This window comes from Narcine bancroftii, chromosome 6, assembly GCF_036971445.1.
Source record: "Narcine bancroftii isolate sNarBan1 chromosome 6, sNarBan1.hap1, whole genome shotgun sequence".
Classification (NCBI taxonomy): domain Eukaryota; kingdom Metazoa; phylum Chordata; class Chondrichthyes; order Torpediniformes; family Narcinidae; genus Narcine; species Narcine bancroftii.
In genome coordinates, this window is record NC_091474.1 from 243191185 (window position 1) to 243211141 (window position 19957).

Below are 19957 nucleotides of genomic sequence, written 5' to 3' on the forward strand. Positions count from 1 at the left end.
AGGAAATTCACCTTAGTAACTGACAGCAAATCACTGAGTTTGATCTTGGGTCCTAAAAAAGGGCATTCCAGTGCTAGCGGCGACAAGAATTCAAAGATGGGCCATGATGCTCACCACTTATGATTATGACTTGTAACATAAACAGGAAAAACAAAATGGTCATGTTGATATTTATCTCGCTTGTCCCTCCCAGAAACTGAACAGACAGAAGAGATAATTAACTGGACAGCAGTAGCAATAACTATTAACCAAGGTGTAGAGCTCGTCGAAAGAACCAAAGACTTGTTGATCCAAACCAAGGCTTTTATTAGCAAAAGACAGGAGCTCTTCACAGGTGGCCGACCAGTCCGGAATGACCCGACCTGGCTAGGGACACAACCCTTTAAGGCCCAGACAATAGGCGTGGCTTAGCTCTCAGCCAATCGCTGTAAGCACAGTCTAGATAAAGTAACTATATACACTATGTACACTGGTGATAGATCTGTACTATCACACAAGGGCAACTTCATCACCTACTGATTGCAGCAAAAAACTTCAGCAAAGAAGAAAGAAATGAACCAACACTATCAAAAGTCCTATATAAGGTCCTAATAGAGATTTCTTTAGCCAGATACAGCTGTGGAGACTCCGATCATTGGGGAGTTTAAGGAGGAGATTGATAGATATCTGAATAGTCAGGGTATCAAGGGTGGAATTTGGAACTAAATGTGAGAACAGTTTAGCTCAGGGTGGAGCAGAGTCGATGGGCCGAATGACCCAGAATAGCAGAGTTTTTTTCTACCCTGATTTGAGTCAAGAGGTCATTCAACGTCGACGTCAATTTAATCCAGTTAAAGAAGTTTTGTGGCGTAAAGGTTATAAGTCTACTTTTCGCTATCCGGCAGTGCTGAAGGTGTTTCATGGAGACTATCAATTTCGGATTTTTGAGAATGATCGTGAAGCAATGATTTTTGCTGATTCATTGCCAGATATAAGAGGACAAAGACGCAGTCCACCATTGTCTCTTAAAGAAAAATCTGGTATTTCTTGAAACGGAAGAAATGTCAGAAATGGGAAAAACGGGAATGGAAAGAGTCCAACTTCTTTTGAAATGGGATCTCTGAGTTTGGAACTTCTTGGATGAATAGAAGAATCTTCTTATTCTTATTTTACTTTTTGATATTTTGAGATTATTTTTTGTTCAGCTGGGGAGGGAGAGATTTGTTCTAGGTTCAATTAGTCATCAGCCACTGGTGGGTGATCCACACACAAATTTTGTTTAGGGATTACTACCTTTTGGCAGTTTTTTTTTGGGGGGGTTGTTAATTTTTTTTTAATTTTTATTTTATCTAGCTTTTAATTTGTGATTTTTTTTCTCCTATTGGAGGGCCTATATATGTTGATTTGAGTTTTCATATAAAGATATTATTGTTCTTTAGTAATATTAGTAGATGTCAAAGTTGAGGTTTGCTACTTTTAATGTTCGAGGTTTAAACAGTCTGATTAAGCGTAAAGATGAGGGACAGCTATGGTATTGATAAGAACTCTTTGTTTCTTTATTATTAAATTCGAACTTTGGTAAAACATGTGTTTGGTAGAGATATGATTTTTCCTGAAATGACTAAATTTGAGACTTTTCTTATGAAGGTACCAGAGAAGGGTTATATTTCATTTATGTACTAAATATTACAGGATGGTACGGATAAAAAGGGTTGGGATAAATCCAAAGGTAAATGGGAAGTGGATATTGGTTTTATTTTTTCCACAGATGATTGGTTAGATATTTGTTATGATAGTGTAATTAGACTGATCAATGCACGCTACGCAATGATTAATTATAATTTTTTATATTAACTATACTTAACACCTGAGAAACTAAAAAAGTATGGTTTTCGTGATTCAGATTTGTGTTTCAGATGTGGTAATTCTGATGGAACTTTTTTCATGCTGTTTGGTCATGTATACATATACAATCTTTTTGGAAGAAAATTCAATTGTTTTTAGGATACCTGTATAAGATTAAAATACCTTTAGATCTGATAGTATCTTTATTGGGCAGTTTGCAACCTCTGAAAGGTTTGGGATTAGATAAATTTCAATTTGCTTTTGTATATTTAGCATTATTTGTAGCAAAAAATGTATTGCTAGTACGTGGAAAGATACAAATATGATTGATATTAATAGATGGCATAATGAGATGAAATATTGTTTAATAATGGAAAAAATTACATATGTTTCTCGTGATAATGATAGTTTTTTTATTAAGTGGTTGTTATATTCAGAATATTTACATCTTGGTTTATGTTGATTAGCTCTTAATATGTATGTTTAATTTTTCCTTAATATTTTTTTTCCTTTCTTTATGGCTCTCCTTAGGAGAACTGGCTGAAGGGGGGCGGGGGTTCTTTTCTTTTCTTTTCTTTTTTTTCTATAAAATATAACATTCATGTTTCTGGTTCATTGTTGTATATGTTATTTACTATCTGTATTTTGAACGAATAAATAAAGTTTAAAAAAAACATAACTTGGAATCACAAAATCACAGATCTTTTCATACCATACAGAAATACACCTCACTCAACAACAAAAAGAACACCTGCAGAATTGATGTTTGGGTGCAATTTAAGGACTTGACTCTCTGCAGTACACCTGGACATCGGCTTTCGTATCGAACAATCCACTTCTCCAAGGAAACCAACTAGATCTCTGGAGGTGGGAGAGTAAGTGCTTGCGAGAGATTACAGAGACAATAAAGAGACTTGGATAAAAGGCATCATCCTTAAGAAATTAAGTCGCTGTTCGTATTGTATACAAGTGAGAACTAACATATGGAAGTGGCACATCGACCAATTGAGAGCAGTAGATGATCCAATCATGAATACAGACGATTCCCAAAAAAAAAATACAGACGATTCCCGAATCTTTCCATCTGGGCTAATGACAACATTCCTGAGATACCATCAAGGGATGAGACACCATCAACATCAGCTGCTCAGGAGAGCCGTGGAAGCAGTACAGCCCAAATTCCGAATAGTACTCACCAAAAACCAAGCTCCCAGTCCGTACAACCCAAGGAGGAGAAGGAGAAGGAGGTCTTTCCTGACAAGGCAAAGAGTCCTGAGAAGCTGCCAAGTATCCTGACAGACTACTAGGGATTTTGTCCTTTTCCACATTTATCACTTTGGACAGCTGTTTGTTGTATCTTGGTTTCTGATTTTTTCTCTCCCTTTTGACTTATTTTCTTTTCTCCTTGACATCTGGACTTGATGTGTCCTTCTTTGTCACATAGATGGCATTTGGTCTTTCTGAAGTAACAGTTATCAGGAAGCAATCTTGTCGGTTTAATTTTGCCACTGACCCCACTGCAGATGGCTCTCCTTGTGTGATATCCACATTTTCGCTGGCCATTTCGAAACTCAACGCTGTAGCATACGCAGACTTAATGTCTAAATCTTTCTTACTTAGCAATTGTTGTTGGGCATTACAGTCAGCCAAACTCATGACCAATCTGTCCCTTAATGCTTCATTCAAGAACTCTCCAAACTCACAACTTTCTGACAGTCTATGTAATTCAGTCAAATATGCACTTACGGATTCATCTACCTTTTGCTTTCTGGAATAAAATTTGTGTCGTTCTGCAATTATTATTGGTTTGGGGAATAGGCGTTCCCCTATTACCATACAACTCCTCATAAGACCTAGCACTTGGTTTTGCAGGTGCCAAAAGGGACTTCATCAGTTTAAATATCTTGCTCCCCACTTCACAAAAACAGTGCTTGTTTCTTTTTTAAATGCAGTGTATTGTGGGCAAGACAGTACATATTGAATCTTTCAATGTAGTCATCCCAGTTTTCTGAGTCTTTGTAACTCCCCAAAACATCCTTCTGCCATTTTGAGTCTTTTTCCCGGTGTCTTTTCCTTTCCCTTTGTTCTGTGTTTGAGCCTGTGGGGCTCACTGCCATGGTAGCCTTTTTTTTGAATAATTTATTTATTTTCCATAAATACATTCACACAATCTTTAAACTTTTATACACCAAATATATTAAATGTCTACAAAATTCAAAATGTCTCCCCTTCCCACAAAATCAAAAATATATCTTCTCGAACTATCAGAGCTCTCACTTTTCATAATTCTTTTTCAGGGATATCAGATCGTTACATATGGTTGCCATAATGAATGTGTCATATTTATTCTTTAAGTTATGTAATCTTCTCCATGGGTATACAACTACGTGACTCCGAGGCCCATCGAAGGGGAGAGTACTTTTCGTGGCCACAGCCAGAGCTACTTTAACAAAGCAAATTTGAAATGTAGTCAGTTTATAGCTCACGTCCATAAGGTTGCACAGAAGGTACAGCTCTTGGTCACATAGGAAAGTCACTTCTGTTACTCTTGTTAGTGTTTCAGCGATATCATACCAGAATGGTCTTACACGACCAGGTAGAATGTAAAAAGGACCTCTCTGGTGCTCTTGCGTTTCCTCTTTAAATCTTCTCTCCGATGTTCATAGCATAGCGGAAATTTGTTTAGATCCTCGTTGCCAATCTGTTGCATATTCTAGGTATAGAAATTCATTGGCACACAGAGACATGGGGCTTCATTCATTCATTATTACAAATCTAAAATGGTTTCCCACACCACACAATATATATGTGTTATCGTGCCTTCATGTATCCACAACAATCTATGCTTCTTATAATCTTGTGGACTTCTATTAGTAGCCTCTCAGGCTTCTTTGCTCCAAGAAGAAAAGCCTTAGCTCTGCTAACCTTGCCTCATAAGACATATTTTCCAATCCAGGCAACATCTGGTCAATCTCCTTTGCACCCTCTCCTTAGCCTCCACATCCTTCCTGCAATGAGGAGACCAGAACTTTGGGGTCTAACCAAAGTGTCATGAGAACTTTTAAAGGTCTTACTGGGCTGAATAGGCTCAATGCAAAGAGAATGTATCCCCTAGCTCAGGACTGGAGTCTAGGGTCAAGGTCACAATTTCAGAATAAGAGGAGTTTTTAAAACCGAGGTGAGGAAAATAAGACATAGGTGCAGAAATAGGCTATTCAGCCATCAAGTCCACCCCACCATTCAATTATGTGCTGATCCATTTTTCCACTCAGCCCCCACCCCCAGGTCTCCCCATAACTTTTGATGCCCTGGCTAATCAAGAACCTATCAGTCTCAACACCCAACGACCCGGCCTCCACAACGGCCTTTAGCAACAAATTCCACAGATTCACTACCCTCTGGCTGATGAAATTCCTCTGCATCTCTGTTCTAAATGGACATCCTTCAATCCTGAAATTATGCCCTCTCGTCCTAGACTCTCCCACCATGGGAAACAACCATGTGCTCTGTCCATGGAGCGAAGGAGGATGATTTTTAATTAAATTTAGACCTACAGTATGGCAACAAGCCATTTCGGACCACAAGCCCATTTTGCCCAATTATACCCAATTAAACAACAACCTCCGGTACATTTTGGACGGTGGGAGGAAACCAGAGCCCCCCCCCTGGGGAAAACCCATGCAGACATGGGGAAAACATACCAATTCCTTACAGAGAGCGCAGGACTGAATCCCGGTCCCGATCAGTGGCGGATTAACTACCACCCGGGCCCCAGTCTGAGCTTTAGTAAGGCTCCTCCTGACCTTTCTCCCCTGCCCCATGGCCCCCACCTTTCATCTGACACTGTGACTATGGTAAAACACAGAAACTGGAGGAACTCAGCCGGTCTCGTAGCGTCCACTGTAGGTAAAGATACCTTGAAGAAGGGCTCAGGCCTGAAACGTCGATAATACATCTTTACCTCCTACGGACATTGCAAGATCGGCTGAGTTCCTCAAGCATTGAAATTTTACAACTCAATTTACAAACGCAAGTTTGGCTTCTCCTCTGGCATGTTTGTGTATTGCACTTGATCCTTACTGCAGACTTTCTTGTTTAACACTTTTAACATTCAGAATGGGTTGCACTATTTGTACGTCATGGTGTTAGAATGACTGGCCTGGATTAATATGGATAATATGGATTACAAGCTGTGATTTAACTAGCTGTCATTTCACTGGCAAGAGGAATTTGCTATAAAGAATGTAGTAAATAGCTATCTCAGTTCATTGTTATTTCCAAGGTCTTGGTCTACAACTACGTAAAGTTCAGTGCTTATTCCAGTCCCAACTCAGCGCCCTCAAAGAATGGAAACATAATCTCTATTCTCTATGTGACTGCAAGATTGTGCCCCGGAGTTGTAACCTATTCTGTCCTTCTCCTGCCTGGGCCTCTCAACATTCTGTACAAACATTGAATTAAAAAGAAAATGTTGGAAACACCCAGCACGCTTGAAAACACCTGTAAAGAGAGGGTGGGGGGGTGGAAGAGGGGGAGAAAGTTGACATTTGCTTGGAACTCACCTTCTGCACTTCGATCACACTCCTGCTTTGATACTTCTCTTTATCAACAGACACTGCAATACCACAAATTCCAAGGTTCGGGTGTCTCTTCAACTTCTGCACAAAGATTGCTTCTCCTCCTCTCGCCCTTGACCCGGTGGACAGAGAGGTTGCATCCCCTGTCCTGCTGGGCAGGGAGAAATTGTTGACCCTACCCCATTGAGCAGGGAGAAGTCACCATCCCCATCCTGCTGGGCAGAGAGAGGTCGAGTCCCCCACCCCCGTCCCACTGGGCAGGGAGAGGTCATGCCCCCATCCCTGTCCCACTGGGCAGAGAGATCCCCGTCCTGCTGTGCAGGGAAAGGTTGCTGATCCCACCCCCAATCATCCCCCACCTTCCCACCAAACCATTCGATTTTTAACGTTTCCGATGGAACTGGACGTTAAAAAAATCGAATAGTTTGGTGGGAAGGTGGAGGATCGCACTCGCCACTATCCAAATTCACCGCCGTACCCATCACCCCAGAAACAGCTCGACGGCCACTCACCGCCGGCTTCGCCCGCACAGGCACAGTAAGTAGAGACCTTGCGCCTACCCTTTACGGAGTAGGTGCTGAAGCCTAGCGGCTCTGATCCCCTTGCCCTCCAGGCCCCCAAGCCTAATGGTTAATCCGCCACTGGTCCCAATCGCTGGCGCTGCAATAGCGTTGCTCTAACTGTGACCAAATCTAACCGCATCTACTATATTCTGAGAGGCATAGGTAGGGTGGACAGCCTTTTTTCCAGGGCAGGAATAGAGTGAATGGAGGGTAATTTAGGGGGGAACTTCAGGGGTAAGTTTTTTTTTACACAGCTGTGGGTGCCTGCAATGGTGGTGGGGGCTGGTCCATTAGGGGCACATGGATAGAGGGTAACAGGGTTAAGGAGGGCCGAAGGGCCTGTGCTGTAGTGTTCCATAATGCAGGGTGGCTAAGGTTGGTTGATCCAGGATTTTGATGAAGGTCCAGCCTCCAACTGTTCCCGCTCACACGTCAACACGCTCCCCGCCACCCGATTGGCTGCTGCCGCATTGTTCCCCCGCCCCCTGTTTCCAGCCTCGTCGTTCCCCGCCGCTGATTGGCCACGTTGGAGGGAGCACGCGGGCTGACACGCGTCTCTCCCGATTGCCGCCAACAGATCAGCGAACGACCCCCCCCCCCCCCGCCGCCCCCTCCAACCCAATCACCGTCGCGAGTTCAAGCTTACGCGAGCCTCGCGCCTGACTGACGGCTCTGTTAGGCAATCGACTGAGGGCAGCGGGGTGGGGCACAGAGCCTCGGCGATCGTCGTTGGTTGGGGGGCGGGGAGGGGAGGGAGCGGCCAATGACGGTCTGTCCAGGGAGGAAGGCGGGCGGGCCGCCGAGCACGGCTGCTCTGTGCTGGCGCTCCGAGTGGGAGTTACCGTACGGGGGTGGGGACGGGGGCGGGGGAGTCAGGCCGCGGAGACGCCGAGCTTCAGCTCTCTCTCTCTGTGAGTGGGGCTTCTTTTCCCCTGTGACGGGCCCCGGGTTGGGGAGAGAGGAGGAGGCGGTTGGGCTGGGCTGGGCTGGGGGGTCGCGCCTCTGGCCCAGGGAGCGAGTCCGAGTGGGCAGCTGCGGGTATTTGCGGGTCTTCTTTCTCCAGAGAATTGTGCAAAAGTTCCTGACCGCTGGTTTTAGTTGGGAGATCGAGGAACTTGCTGGAAAAACCCGAACCGGGGCACGTTACTCACGCTGTGGGCTGTCCCTGCAGTTGGTGGTAAACATAACCAGCGTCATGTCCAGCGTCATGACAGGGAGGTGGGGGAGATGAGATGCAGATGTGCAATGGGGGGGGGGGAGAGATGAGATGCAGATGTGCAATGGGGGGGTAAAGATGAGATGCAGATGTGCAATGGGGGTAAAGATGAGATGCAGATGTGCAATGGGGGTAAAGATGAGATGCAGATGTGCAATGGGGGTAAAGATGAGATGCAGATGTGCAATGGGGGTACAGATGAGGTGCAGATGTGCAATGGGGGTAAAGATGAGATGCAGATGTGCAATGGGGGTAAAGATGAGATGCAGATGTGCAATGGGGGTAAAGATGAGATGCAGATGTGCAATGGGGGGTAAAGATGAGGTGCAGATGTGCAATGGGGGGTAAAGATGAGATGCAGATGTGCAATGGGGGGTAAAGATGAGATGCAGATGTGCAATGGGGGTAAAGATGAGATGCAGATGTGCAATGGGGGTAAAGATGAGATGCAGATGTGCAATGGGGGGTAAAGATGAGATGCAGATGTGCAATGGGGGTAAAGATGAGATGCAGATGTGCAATGGGGGTAAAGATGAGATGCAGATGTGCAATGGGGGTAAAGATGAGATGCAGATGTGCAATGGGGGTAAAGATGAGGTGCAGATGTGCAATGGGGGTAAAGATGAGATGCAGATGTGCAATGGGGGTAAAGATGAGGTGCAGATGTGCAATGGGGGGGTAAAGATGAGATGCAGATGTGCAATGGGGAGATGAGATGCAGATGTGCAATGGGGAGATGAGATGCAGATGTGCAATGGGGGAGATGAGATGCAGATGTGCAATGGGGAGATGAGATGCTGATGTGCAATGGGGGAGATGAGATGCAGATGTGCAATGGGGGAGATGAGATGCAGACGTGCAATGGGGGAGATGAGATGCAGACGTGCAATGGGGGAGATGAGATGCAGACGTGCAATGGGGGAGATGAGATGCAGACGTGCAATGGGGGGAGATGAGATGCAGACGTGCAACAAGGGATGGGGAGATGAGATGCAGATGTGCAATGGGGAGAGATGAGATGCAGATGTGCAACAAGGGATAGGGGGAAGATTAGTTGCAGATGTGCAACAAGGGATGGGGAGATGAGATGCAGATGTGCAACACGGGATGGAGGAAGATGAGATGCAGATATGCAACAAGGGATGGGGAGATGAGATGCAGATGTGCAACAGGGGATGGGGAGATGAGATGCAGATGTGCAACAAGAGATGGGGAAGATGAGTTGCAGATGTGCAACAAGGGGTTGCTCTCTTCCCAAGATATCAGGCGTTTGCAAAAGCGATGTGCTAAAAACGCAAAGCAGATCGATCTGCTGCTGCAGTTCGTGGTAAATAATGCTGGAGAAGCAGAAGTTTTGTGGAAGAGAACGTTTCGGGTCCAGTGACCCATTGCAGATTAATCGAGGCAAAGGATAGGGTCTGGTCCTCGAGTGGTTGAGGGGGAGGGAGGGAGGGAAGGCCAATTTTGTGGAAATGAGAAAAAGAGATCTGGGAAGAGCGGATGGGGATATGTTGTTTTCTGGTAAGGCGTCCAAAGGTGCAGAGTTTGCATGTTCCTGTCAGGACTAAAGGAACAGGGAACCCTGGCTTTTCAAGGGATATTGGCAATAAGAGGAGAGTGGTGTTTAGCAGGTATAGGCAACAAGGAGCAAATGAGGCACTAGAAGTGTGAATTACTTCATTTTGGAAGGATTAATTAAAATGACGTGCGTAGTAAATGGTAGAGCATTGAGGAATGCAGTAGAGCAGAATGATCTAGGAATAACGGTGCATTGTTCCCTGAAGGTAGAATCTCATGTAGATAGGATGGTGAAGAAGGCTTTTAGTATGCTGGCCTTTATAAATCAAAGCATAGAGTACAGGAATTGGGAGGTGATGTTAAGACTGTTCAAGGCATTGATGAGGCAAAATTTAGAACACTGTGTGCAGTTCTGGTCCCCAAATTTTAGGAAGGATATCAATAAGGTAAGAGAGAGTGCAGAGAAGATTTACGAAAATGTTACCTGGGTTTCACCATCTAGATTACAAAGAAAGATTGCGCAAATAAGGTCTTCATTCTTTGGAGCGCAGAAGGTTGAGGGGGGATTTGATAGAGGCATTTAAGATTATGAATAGATAGAGTTGATGTGGATAGGGTTTTTCCATAGGATAGTAGGAGAGATTGAAACAAGAGGTTAAGAGTTAAGGGGCAAAAGTTTGGAAGTCACATGAGGGAGAACTTCTTTACTCAGAGAATGGTGGCTATGTGGAATGAGCTTCCGGGAGGAGTAGTGGTGACAGGGTCAATTTTGTCATTTAAGGAAATATTGGATAGGTATAGAGATGGGAGGAGAATGGAGGGTTATGGGCAGAGTGCAAGAAGGTGGGACTAGAGGAGAGTACTTAGTTTGGTGTGGACGAGAAGGGCCAAAATGGCCTGTTTCCATGATATAATTGTTATATGGTTATAGAAAATGTAAGAAAATATTCAAGAAGGAATCAGGAAGGCAAAAAGAATACACGAGGTTGCTTTGGCAGATCATGTGAAGGTAAATCCAAAGGGTTTCTACAAGTATGTTAAGAGTAAAAGGATAGTAAGGGGCAAAATTGGTCCTCTAGAAGACCAGAGTGGTTGTCTATGTGTGGAGCTTCACAAGATTGGGGAGATCTTACAGTTTTTTTTTCTTGCATCAGTATTTGCACGGGAAACTGCCATAGTGTATAAGGAAGGAAGGGAAACAAGTAGTAATGGGATGGAGCATATAGAAATTAATGAGGAGGAGGTATTTGTTGTCTTGCAGTGAATAAAGGTAGATAATTCCCTAGACCTGACATGATATACTCTTGGAACTTGAGGGAGATGACTGTAGAAATTGCAGGGGCCCCTGGCAGAAATATTTAAAGCACCCTTAACCATGGGTGAGATGCTGGAGGGTTGGAGAGTATTCATGTCGTTCCGTTGTTTTAAGAAAAGCTCCAAAAGTAAACCAGGAAATTATAGCTGTGAGCCTGACGTCAATAGTAGGTAAATTATTGGAGGGTATTTGGACAGCCAAGGGCTGATAAGGACAGTCAGCAAGGCTTTGCGCGTGGTAGGTCACGTTTAATGAATCTTGTAGAGTTTTTCCGTGGAGGTTACCAAGTAGATGAAGTAAAGGCTATGGATGTTGTCTACGTGGACTTTGACAAGGTTCCAAATGGGAGGCTAGTTCAGAAGGTTCAGACACGAGGTATCCATGGAGAGATTGTAAAATAGATTTGAAATTGGCTGAATGGGAGAAGTCAGACAGTGGTAGTGGATAATTGCTCCTTAGATTGGAGGCCTGTGATTAGTGATGTGCCTCAGGGATCAGTGCTGGGACCATTGTTGGTTGTGGTCTATTTCAATGACCTGGATGATAATGTAGAAAATTGGATCAGTAAGTTTGCTGATATCATTACGATTGGAGGCATTGTGGACAGTGAGGAAGACTTTTAAAACTTACAAAGGGATCTGGACCAACTGGAAAAATGGACCAGGAAGTAGCAGATGAATTTAATGCAGAAAAGTGTGAGGTGTTGCATTTTAGGAGGACAAACCAAGTTAGGGCACTGAGGAGTGTGAGAAACAACTCTTTGTTCTGGGAATACAGAGATTTAATTCCCTGAAAATGGTGTCACAGGTAGACAGGGTTGTGAAGAAAGCTTTTGGCATCTCAACCTTCATAAATCAAAATATTGAGTGCAGGAGTTGGGATGTTATGATGAGGTTGTATGACATTGGTGAGACTAAATTTGGAGTATTGTGTGGAATTCTGGTTCCTGAACTACAGGAAAGATATCAGGAAGATTGAAAGAGTGCAGAGAAGATTTACTAGGATGTTGCCGGGTCTTCAGGAGTTGAGTTACAGGGAAGATTAAACAGGTTATATTTTGATGTACAAGTTGACCCCTATTTTTCAGCCTTTAAGGGTTTTATGGTATATCTGGTGTACAAGTCCTCCCCCATTTACTTGCTGCCTGAGTTGGCCCGTTGACTGGTGTATACGTCGACCCCCAAAATCGCACTGATTGATTTGCTGGGTGTTGGCTGGAGGTGATTGCAATCATGGAGGGTCCATTGACACAATGCAGCATGTGACGAAAATATGAAGTGAGTTTTAAGTTGAAAATGATATAAATGGCCAAGAAAACAAATAACTGGACTGCTGCAACAAAATTTGATGTGCATGCCAAGTTGGTAAGAGATTGCAGGAAGAAAGAAGAGACCTTAAGAAAAATACCAAAAAGCCAATGTTTGTTGAGAAAAGGAATCACTCATTGGCCAGAATTGGAAAATCATGTTGCAGAATGGATATGTGAACAGGGGCAAGATTGCTACCTAGTCATCTGAAAGTGGGTAAAGTTGCACACAGACCTCAGTAAAGATTTTGAAGCTACAGTAGCCTGGTGCAACCATTTCATTTGGTATTACACCAAAAAATAAAAATTTCTCAAACTACCAGAAGTTCCTTGATCTTAAAGTTGTAAGTTTTCACCCTTGTATTATACATAACTGGCAGAAACACCAGTTTGGAAACATGGACAAAACCCCCATGAATTTTGACATGATAGACAATAGAACAGTGGAATGGAAAGGTGTTAAAACTGTGCACACAAGTACAGGCCATGAAAGAACCAGATTTACCATGGTGTTATCGTGCATGGCCGATGAGACAAAGTTAAGACCCATGGTAATCTTCATACGCAAAAGTAAACCGAAAATAAAATTCCCTGCAGGTATTTTTGTACATTTTCATGAAAATGGTATAAAACTATGGATATACAATATGTGGAACAGGCGGCCAGGCGATTTACACAAAGAATGGAGTTTGCTGGTCAGGGTTATATTTCGTAGCCACTGAACTGAAGACTAAGAGTAGATTAACACTACATAATACCTATCCTGGGTGGTTTGACATCTTTATTGCAACCTTTTGATGCCTGCCTGAATAAGCCATTCAAAGACCATGTGCGTGAGGAATGGAATACATGGATTTCAAGTGCAGAAAATTGTTTACAGAAGGCGGGGCAATGTGTGCTGCATCACTTGACTGTGTGACTTCGTGCTCAAGGCATCGGACAAAGTTTAAAAAGTGTGGTATCTCTTGTGCAATTGATGGCATGGAAGATGATTTATTGAGGGACACTGACGACAAAGCTGAAACAGCCTTATTAGATACAGACTGGGACCCATATGATGACTGTTTAAACAGTGAGAATATGGATGTACAGGTATACGATCCTTTATCCGGACATCTAAAATCTGGAAAGCTCCAAAATCTGGCAAGTGGGGACCAGCAGTTGGGAAGTAGGGGGAGACTGCCGGGCGGCCGAGGGACGGCAGTCGGGGGAGACTGCCGGGGGAAGGCAGGCCGGGCGACTGGAAGGGGGAGGGGGTGGATACTGCAGCACAATTTGGGTGGGCATTCCGAAATTCGGAACACACTGTCCCCCAAGGATTCCGGATAAAAAAGGGTTGTGTACCTGTTCTTACCACCATCTTTGCTTCAGACATTGATAACGAGTGATTTTGAGGGGTTCTAATTGTGTTGTTTTCAATGAAAATCTGTTACAGTTGAGTTTCTTTTGATTTTTCAAGGGTTGACTTGTATGGTAGATTGGCAGGGATTGGATTTTGAGCTAAATTTAAGGTCTTGTATCTAGCATACAAGTCAACCCAATTTTTGAGAGATTTTTTTGGGTTTTACAACTCTTTGTATGGCGAAATATACAGTAATTCCTTGGATGAAGGGAAATTTGATAGAGGTTTACAAAATTATGAGAGGTATAGACAGCGTAAATGCGAGCAGGCTCTTTCCACTGAGATTAGGAGAGATACATACGAGAGGACATGAATTTAGGATGAAAGGGGAAAGGTTTAAGGGGAATATTAGGGGGAAATTTTTCACTCAGAGTGGTGGGAGTGTGGAATGAGTTGCCATCTGATGTGGTAAATGTGGGCTCACTCTTCAGTTTTAAAAATAAACTGGATAGATACATAGATGGGAGAGGTCAGGAGGGTTATGGAATGTGTACAGGTCAGTGGGACTAGTGGTATGATGTTTTCAGCACAGACTAGTGGGGCTGAATGGCCAGTTTTCTGTGCTGTAGCTTTCTATGTTTTTATGTGAAGCTCAGTAGGTCAGTGTATTTCATGTACAGAGATAAAGATTACATACCCAACATTTCAGGCTTGAGCCCTTTATCAAGACATGAGGTAGATGCCACACACCTGCCTGTTTTGCTCATAATTTGATGAAGGGCTTCAGCCTGAAATGTTGGTTATGTACTTTATCTTTGCTATACACTCTTTGACCTCCTGAGTTTCTCCGGAATTATTTTTTAAGCCATCACTAAGGGTCATTGCATTTGAAGGAGGTTTAAAAGACAGAGCAAAGGAAGAAATCAGAGAAACTTGAAGTGTTTTATGGGTGCTTCATATTAAGTGATGCTTGCTTTGTGTGTTAGTGAAAGTTATTGCAAGTTTTGTGGCACCTCAACTTCACAGGGGACAGAAAGAGGAACACCAGCCAGGAGTGTATTGAATTGCCAATTCAGAGAGTATTTGAATCTAAGTCAAGAATAACACTCAGGATGTAAAAATACTTTGAACTGTTTTCTTTTTTGTAAATAATTTATTCTGATTAAAGTTTATTTTTGAGTGCAAAAAATATTATTTAGAATATGAATTATGGATATGATTTACAATTTATGTACGTTAGTGTTATACGGAATGTCTTATTTAGTTTGTAACTGTCCATTATCATATTGAATTGTACCTTTTGTTTGTACATTCTTCATTAAAATCAATAAAAATATATAAAGTGAGGGCTTTGGGTCATAGTCCTTCTGTTGCTGGGCATTGAGAGGAAGCCCCTCAAACAACAGAGGGGGGGGGGGGTGCCACAATGGTGCTAAATAGAGAATGAAGGTAACAATGTACCGTGATGGAAATGTGTTGATATGACACAAAGCACGTGAAAAGACTTTGAATGGTTTACGTGGACGCAGAGGTGAGGGGGAGGGTGCCAAAGGTTCAGATGAGGCACTAGGCCCTGAGGCTTCCACTCCATACCATCCTCCTGGCCAATGTACAATCCTTGGAGAACAAAGTTGATGAACTCAAAGCCAGACTTCAACATCAGGGAGTGTTGTGTGATATTTTACAGAAACATGGATAAATGTGGACATTCTGGGCATGGCAACTATAGCCTGTGGACTACACCCTCCACTGTGCTGACTGAATGGTGGCGTCTGGAAAAACCTGGGGAGGTGGCATTGGTCATTATCAATTCATCGTGGTGCACAGACATGACAGCCATGTAACAGTCCTGGTCCCTCAACATGGAATATCTGGCGATTAAAGTGCCGCCCTTTCTACCTGCCAAGGTAGAAAGTCACCATCAATCTGGTTGCAGCATATATTCCACCCCAGGCTAACGTCAGGCTGGCACTGAAGGAACTGAGCACTGTGATTAACAGACATGAGACAGCACATCCTGATGTCTTCGTGATCATTGAAGGGGACTTCAATCACGTCAACATGAAGAAGTCTCTGACAAACTACCACCAACACGTCACATGTGAGTCCAAGGGAGCCAACGCACTCGATCTCTGCTACACCACCATGATAAACACATATTGAGCCATACCACGACCACACTTAGGCAAGTCTGATCACCTGGCTGTACTTCTACTCTCAGTGTTCAAGCAGAGACTGAAGCCCACAGGACTAATACTGAAGTATGGATGAAGGTGGTGGAGGAGCGTCTGCAGGATTGCTTGGAATTGGTGGACTGGAATATGCAGTTGTACACCTCTTAACATCCGTTCAGGCAATGTCTGACCGCATATATGTCTGTGATCCCATAATTATTCAGTTACCGCAAGAAAGTCCACAGCAATTTTGAAAAAGTGATCGCTAGCTATAGGAAATTGTAAACTGTATACCCAAACTGATCTGACTGCCCCGCTCTCACCCCACACCCCACGTCAATCCCCATACTGATCCCACTGCCCCGCTCTCTGTCCACAGTCCCGTATCAATCCCCATACTGGTCCCACTGCCCCGCGCTCTGTCCACAGTCCCGTGTCAGTCCCCACACTGATTCCCTACTTAAAAATAAAAGTTTACAGGTACACTGCAGTATCCCATATAGCTTTGCTAAGTATAAATTATGGTGTTCACATAACGTCCAATTTCATAAAACATATCATGGACGTTAAATGACGCGTGACTGTATTCAAGAACTTATCGGTAAACTTGAATGAATATGCAACAGATGTCATTGACTTCATCAAGACCTATGTGGGCGAGCGGGTGCCCAAGTGCACATACTGGGTGTTTTCCAACCAGAATAGATGGATGATTCAGAGGATTTGCAACCTGCTGAAGGTGAGATCAAGGATCTAGATATCTACAAGATGTGATGGTACAACCTGTGGAAGTCCATCTCTGAAGCAAAGTGGCAATTCTGGAGGAAGCTAGAGACAGATACACGCCAACTATGGCAGATGGTGCAGGCCTACCAAGCGAGGGTGAACACCATAGATGGCTGTGATGCTTCATTACCTGATGAGCTGAACCCCTTCTAATCCCCCTTTGAGAAGGAGAGCCAAACAGTGCCTACTAGAATCCCTGCAAAGGCTGAGGACCCTGTGATATCTGTCTCTGAGGACGACGTCAGAACATCATTCAAGAGGGTGAACCCTTCTAAGGCGTCAGGCCGGTGTACCTGGTAGGGTACTGAAAATCAGTGCCAATCAACTAGCTGGAGTATTCATGGACATTTTCATCCTCTTGTTGCTGCAGTCAGAGCTTCCCACCTGCTTCAAAAGGGCATCAGTCATCCTGGTGCCCAACTGCCTCAGTGGCTATCACCTAACTCCTACTGTGACGAAATGCTTTGAAAGGATGGTCATGGCCAGAATTAACATGTATCTAAGCAAAGATCTGGAGCCACTGCAATACGCCCATCGTCACAATCGCTCCACAGCTGAGGCAATATTGTCAGCTCTGGATCAGCTCAAAAGCAGCAACTCGTATATTTGGCTGCTCTTCATCGAGTACAGCTCAGCCTTCAACACCATCATTCCCTCAGTGCTGGTCAAGAAGCTACAAACCCTGGGCCTCTGCACCCCCCCCCCCCCCCCCACCACTTTGTGAGTAATTTATTGTGAATAAGGTTTAGTTTTGGGGGAAAAAACTGGGAGCTTGTGATGATTGCAAATGATTTGCAATTTTTGGAAGGTCTGAAGTCAGGATGGGCATTTGAAATCGCAGTGACAGTGAAGTGGATGAGACTCAGGGTGGGAATGATAGTACGGAGCTGGATGATCCTTTGTGGTATACACTGCTCTATGTGTGTAGAATGACTGTGATGAGTTTTGGGTGTTTTTAAGTTCTAAACTTGAGTATAGTTATACTCTGGGTCTAATTTTTCCTGTCTGTACCTGTGAAAGATCAGTGACTAACCCAAAGCTGATGACTTCACTGCAAGTTTGTTTTGTTGCCAGCTGGTGTACTTAACTTTTTTTCCCCTCAGTATATAATTCTGCCAATAATATACTGTCCCATTGTGTAAATAGCCCTGGAGGTGGAGCCCCTGAAACTTCATGTTGTATTTGTTAGGACCTTTTCTACTGTAAATTGCACAATAGAATGAGCCCTCAATATTTTGGGGTTATATTTGTCCAGTGAGATCCACTTATGCTTTGAGTTGAATGCCTGTCTGTGAATGAAAAGAAAATATATTCTTTATGCAAGGTTATGGGCTGTGAGGGAGGGAAGGGTGAGATTGATGAGGAGTACGTTTGTTTGGGTTGAAACAACCTTGTGCATTGCTCAGTCATTGCCACAAGTGGGCCATGGCAAGTCGGGTGGCCCTTAGGCTGAAAAAGGTTGAGAACCACTGCATGAGCAATAGGCTGTCTGACCCCTGCACTGTATCAAGTTGAGTGTTGTTGCATTACACAGGTAGCATAGTATTAGGCCACTCTGTCCAACTAGTCCTTGTTGGTTTTGATGTTCCATGTAAGCACCTTCCACCCTTCCCTCCCTCTACCCCATACTTGATCTAATTTTCCTCTTTAAATCTTTCATTTCTGCTTAAGCCAAGTAGACACCTTGTGCAAGTGAGTTCCACATTCTCACCACTGGGGAGGTTTCTCCCAAATTTCGTCAGATTTATTAGCGACTGTTTAAAAACCTTTTTCTGATCTCTGCACAAGAAGTCTACCTCCATGACCTGCAGAACTCCGGTATGAGTTTAAAGACTTCACTCTGCTCCAGAGAAGACCGCCAACCATTTAACTTGCTGGGTGCATGTTGATCCTGATCCTAATCTCCCTGGTTTTTCTGCTCTATTTTGAATTGTAAACTTTGAATTCAGGCCAAAGTTGTCCCAGTACTTGATGCTAGGATCCCTGTTTGCTGTGTAAATAACAGACTTTACAAACTTCTAGCCTGCTCTGGCAATCTCTGGTAATACCATCTTGTTTTGAGTCAGTGGCAAAATTCCTGAGCTGGTGAAGAATTCTCAGAGTTTGTGTGAGAGCATTGGTGCTCATCAAATCTAAGTGGTGCACTCGCCATGTATTTTGGGCACTGTGGATTTGTAAAATGTTCCAAATTAATCTGTGGCAGTTGTTGTCAAGAAGTAGCAGGTAAGAGGAAGGTGATCCAGAGGTTAGGAAAAGGTGTGGACATTTAAACAGAGGTTCAGAGGGTGCATTAAAAAAAAGAGTTGTCCACCAGATTCCTTGTACTTGCACCACCATTCAACATGATCAGGGCTAATCCGAGCAGGCCTCCACTCCCCTTCTGTGCCAGTTCCCCATCATCCTTGATCATACTAGTCGAATTAGCCCTCATCTGTTTTGTTTACTCAGCTCGTCATCCTGGTTTATAGATTTCCCTACTGTCTTGCTCAGGATCACCCTAATACTCCCTGAAAGGGAACTCGAGCAAGACAGACTGAGATATTGTACAACTCTCTCTGTGTCGTTTCCAAGTTCTGTTTAAATCTCCCCTCCCCATGCCTCTCTCTCTCTCTCCATTCCTCCAACCCCTTCCCTCCCTTCAGAGAGCTTCCCTCCTCCCCTTCACTTCTCAGCTTCTTTCCCTTCATTCCTCCCACCTGTATCCATCCATTGTTTGTGCTCTCCCCCCCCCCCCCCCCCGCCTTTTTATTCGAAGGTCCCAGGCCAATTGGTTACCCTTTGCTTCCTCAGAATGCTGCATAACCTGCTGAGTTTCTCCAGCATGTTTTTGTCTTGTAGTTGATCCCAGTGTCTGCAGACTAGTTTACTTGTTTCACTTTTCTCTAACCCATTTCCTTGGCCTTCCCTGCCACCACCCCCCCACCCCCCACCATCCCCTTTCCTTGCCTGTTCTTGTTCCTCATTTCTCTCTGTGCTCTTATCTTTCAACGTCAGACCTTTCTGTGCATGAGTCTCTGTTGCTTCATTTTCTAATTGGGCCCCTGTGGTTCAAGCCTGTATGCTGCAGAGACCCTGCTCTGGTGCAAGTATTTATTCCTGCTGTTGCCTGTGAGCCAAGCCTAATCGGCTAGTCATTCTCTGACCCCTCCCCCTTCTCTCGTCATTGTCTCCTCTCACTCTCTTCTCCTCTTGCACTATCTTTATCCCAACTTTTCCTTTTTGCCTCCCCTCCCCCTCCACTCCTATTCCCTACCTCTCTTGCATTCCAACAGTGAACAGGATTTAAAACATTCCCATTGGCTGGGAGACGAGCAGGGAGGTCGCATTCAGAGTTCT

At 44.0% G+C, this 19957-nt stretch overlaps 1 protein-coding gene across 2 annotated transcripts in view; it reads left to right on the forward strand.

Annotated features, from left to right (window-relative positions):
• Nucleotides 1-7782: 7782 nt before the first annotated feature.
• LOC138737197 (atypical kinase COQ8A, mitochondrial-like) overlaps nt 7783-19957 on the forward strand; it is a 78497-nt gene continuing 66322 nt past the window's right edge. Inside the window, exon 1 of one of the 2 annotated variants that reach the window (XM_069887849.1) lies at nt 7783-7875. The gene's annotated coding sequence lies outside the window, so the exon portion shown is untranslated. The remainder of the gene's footprint in view (nt 7876-19957) is intronic. The other variant, XM_069887852.1, reaches the window with a different exon arrangement.